This window comes from Egretta garzetta, unplaced genomic scaffold, assembly GCF_000687185.1.
Source record: "Egretta garzetta isolate BGI_Z169 unplaced genomic scaffold, ASM68718v1 scaffold577, whole genome shotgun sequence".
NCBI lineage: Eukaryota > Metazoa > Chordata > Aves > Pelecaniformes > Ardeidae > Egretta > Egretta garzetta.
The window spans coordinates 82,949-87,435 of NW_009260138.1; positions in this window are offsets into that span (position 1 = coordinate 82,949).

Sequence of the window (4,487 nt, forward strand, 5' to 3'; positions counted from 1 at the left end):
CTCCGGCCGTGAGGCTCACCCGCACAATAACCTCCCGTCCTCCGTAACGCCAAACTCTTCCTCTCCCAGGCAAGAGGAAGAGAGAGGATGGGAGGAAGGAGGGATCTGGTGGCACCACAGGACAGGTGTTCCCAGACGCGTTGGGATCGTGGCGCAGAGTGTGCTCGCTTGGTGGCAACGTGCTTCACACCTTTTGAAGCCTGTGCTGCTTCCCGTGACCCAGGCCAGGACCCTGCAGCAGGACCAGGGCTGAGCACGCAGCACCTCCAGATGTGCCCTTAGAGAGTCACCACTGCTCATCCCGGGCAATGGCACCGCTCCCCCAAGGCCAGAGTCATGGCAGTGGTGGCTTTGAGTCACCACCCTGGAGCCGTGGGCTGTCCCTCCGCAAGAGCATCCTGTCCACTCACTTTCTGCACTGGTAAAATTGGCTCTGGGGGGGTTTGTCAGGGCTGAGTCCTTGCACTGGGCCAACCACACCCATGACGTCCTGGACAGAGCACTCCATCCTTGCGCCCTTGTGTGGGGACGGGGAGGGACACCAGGCTGCCTTCTGTACCCCGAATAGCTGAGGGGAAGCTGGTGTCTGCCTAAGCACCAGAACACGTGCTCCCTCCTGCAGAAGGGTTTCCACAAGCAGGCACTGGTGGGTGCAGCACCTCTGCCCACCTCCTGTGGGCAGCGCGGGGGGCTGGCTGCGGGAGGGCTGAGGCCAGGCAGCTGGGGTGGGACGTGCGGCCACCGCATCCGGTGTGGGTTTTGGTTATTCTGGGCCCACTGAGTAATGGCAGCCCTTCCGCTTCCCTTGCCACTTCCCTAAGTCAGCAGGAGCCACCACAGCCCTGCCCCAGCGCCCACACAGCCTGGGCAGAGGCTCAGTGCTCTCGCGTGGGAGGGCAACTGGAGCCCCCTGACATGGGCGTGGGTGTGTGCACAAGAGGAAGAGGAAAAAGGGCCCACTTTGGGCTCTCTTGCTCAATCCCTTCCTTCCCCTCGCTCGTGGATGGGCCCTTCCCAGGTGAGAGCTTCAGCCGTATGGAGGGAGAGCTGCAGCAGAAGGAAGGACCTGGCCATGAAGAAACCCTTCCCGTTGAATCCCGTCCCCGCTCATGCAAGGGCAGCATTAACATTCCTGGAAAGGGAAACGCCTGTTGCAGGTCCAGCCACAGATGCTCTGGGAGCAGCCCCTGGACACAGTCTCCATCCCAGGCTGGGAGCAACAGGTGGAGGTGGATGCAGGGAGACAGCAAGCCGAGCGCAGACACCCAAGCTTTTGGAAGGATGCAGGGAAGTGTTCAAGGCCAGGGAGGGAGCCTGGGGCTGTAGCCAGGTGGCACCCGCAGTGTGGCACAGAGGTGGGAGCAGAGCACAGCCGATGTTCAGCCTCCTGCTCATGCCAGGCTTGGGGTTTTCTTTCCCCACAGTCACCACTAGTTTTCAAGCACTCCCAAGTCTTGCCTCCAGCACGGCTTCACCCCCAGGCAGCAGAGCATTTTGCCAGGGGTAAGGGACCTACGTGACCCTTTGACTCGGGTGCTTCATTGAGAACAAGCCCCCGTAGCAGCCTCACGTTAAACTGGAGAGCATGACCCACTTGAGGCACGGCAAAACAAGGCCATTGCACCCAGAACGAAGCCGCTTGTTGGGCCAGGGCCAGGTACGGCTGCTGCAGCAGCAGCATTTTTGTGTAGCACAGCTCAGCCCATGCCTGGGCTGTGGGGCAGAGCTTGCCTCGGCAGGCTGGGCCCAGAGGCTGGTGTCGGACACCCCCCCTGGACAGGCATTACTGTGCTTGCCATTCCCTGTGACCATGCCCTGCGTGTCCCCGGGCTCTACCTCTACCCTCGTCTTGAGCTTGCAACACCCAAGCGCCCGCAGAGGCATCACCCTTTCAGCCTGGGGTAGAGGGCAAACCCCCAACATCCAGGAAAGGAAGGTGGTGGGCGAAGGGTGTTGCCCACCCTCATCCCTTCCCACATCAGCTGAGGCTGACAAAGCCCGGGCCCGTCGTGGGCAGGAAGGATGTGCAAGACCAGTGGCTTTACGGGGTCCGGCTCAGAGATGAACTTTGCAGAGGAAACAGGAGCATCGTCACCAACCACAAGAACCAGGATCAGCCCCAAACCACTAAGTCTGTGGGGCAGAGCCCAGAGCTGGAACAAGTGTGTGGGGCATGGCAGGGCAGCTGGACAGCCTGGCGAGAGCGAGGGGAGCCGGTAATCAAGAAGATGCAGCTGAGGGGGAGTGTGAGCGCAGGGATAAGGAGAACATCTGCTCCCAGGACAAATGCTACAGCTCAGGAGAAACACGGCAGGAGCTCCCACAAGCAGCCCCTGCTCGCTGCTCAGCCACAGTGCTGCAATGGAGGCACCCTCAGGGACTCCACCGCCAGACCCTGCCCAGGGAAGTCAGACACGGGGTGCCAGGGAGGGTGTGGGGCCCAGTCTGGCTCTCGTTAGCAGCCTCAGTTCCTGCTCTAATCAATAGGGCAGGATGGGCTGGACCCCACCATGACTGTCTCTGCTTCCAGGGACAGCGGCAGCGTGGCAGATGTCGGGGCCGGGTGCCCCAGGCGTGTTTGCTGCAGGGTGGCGTGGACCCTGCCTGGCTGGTGCTCGGTTCCACCCTCCCCAAGTGGGGCCACAGGCGGGCAGGGCTGCAGGTGGGCAGCGTGAGTCCTCGGCAGCAAACATGCTCTGCCCAGGTTAAACAACTCGGGTGGCACCAGGACAGGGAGCAGACGGCTCTCTGAGGGACTGTTTGTCCTGATACAGGACAGCTCCACAACTAGCTTAATAACCTTCTGATAACCGGCAGAGGCACACTCTGTCACAGGAGCACAAAGGGCAATGACTGAGCCCTTTAACACAAGCCAAGAGAAGGCCGGGATGGCTTCCAAATAAAGCCCCCTTCCCTTTCCCCCCTGCTCGATTATGAAGCACAGTGAGGGGTACGTGGCACAGCCCCTGCTCACACCCCTCCTGCTAGGGTCTCCTTCCCAGTCCCTGGGTGCTGACCTCTGCTGGCACCCCAGTATGGCACGTGGTGCTCAAGCCCAGCCTGTGCTCGCTGCTCTTCCCCTGCCGGCTAAGCTGGAGGGCAGCCCAAAGGGAAGGGGTTTACATGGCCCCAGGCCATTGCTCTCCAAGCTGGGTAAGGCGCATTGGCACCCACAAGAGGGATGAAGCTAGCCAGCCAGGTCTGTGAGCCGCAGGGAACGCGTGCCTGTGCTGCTCCAGTCCCCTGGAGATGAGGCCAGCAGGGATATTCTGCTAGAAGTAGATGACCAGCCCCTCCAGTCACCCAGTTTGGTTAGAAACAAGGCTTCCTTAGTTAGACATAGCACAAGGGGGCTGACAGCTAACCCACAGGCTATGTATGCTCAAGGCCATACTGGTTTAGAGGGCAGAGACACAGGGTAAGAAGCACTGAAATAGGCAAATCCGTGACTGAGGCATCGTTTTCATCAATGAGTTGAACAGCAAAGTAAGGCAGGGCTGGTACGTGCCCGTGGAAAAGTGGTGATAGCTTCAGGCTCATGGCAACAGCCAGCCTAAAGTCTGAGCCCACAGCTGCCTGGGGCTACCTGCAGCCTGTCTGCAGAGCCCTGTGGCCACCCCAGGCCTAGGCATCCTGCCAGCTACACACCTCCAGGAGAGTCTGCTCCAGGCAAGGGAAAGCTGAGATTCAGACCAGCCTTGCTCCCTGCTAGCAGCTGAGTGCTAGAGCCAAGTGCACCCAGAAGACGAGAGGGGAAGGAGGGGGGAAAAAAAATTGAGAATGTCTAAGAGCAGCCAGGAGACTGCAGCTCAAAGACAGCTGCAGCTGGTTCAACGGATGCCACACCTTTCCACAAACCCTGGCTCTCCTACGCAGTCCCTGCTCCTGCACGGCCATCAGTCGGATCAGGCAGCCGCCTGCAGCGCTGGAGTCGGGGAGCGTGTCAGGGAAGCCCTTGCACACACCCAGCTGATGCAATGAGGCCGGTTAATCCTATCACTGCGCCTAGCGCGAGGAGCCCCACAGCAAAGTGTTCATGACCACAAATTAACCACAAAGGGGTTAATCTGGTAACAACCAGGACAAAACCCTAAGGGAAAACAAAGCAAGTGTGTCATTAAGAGGCAGAAGACAGGTTGTGGCAGCACAGACTTCTGAGCTTCCCTGTCAGCAGCTGGAGGAATGCAGAAGAGCAGGAAGCGGTTAACGGGACCAAGAGGCTAGTGCTGAGCTAGGGCACGGACCTGCAGAGACGTGGCAAGGAGCAGAAGCAAATGAGTAGTCACTTCTGCAGTAAAAATCGGCAAGAGCTTGAGAAGAGCTATGGACAGGCACACAGCTGGAACCTTTCGTTCTAGCATTTCACGCTTCGTCAGGCCCCTCAACCTGGCATGGCAAGAGCAAAGGTGCAGCTTGGCTAGGATGGAAAAAGCAAGCTCCAGAGATGGGCTTTCTCAGGGGATCAGCTTAGGCAGAAGAGACATGAA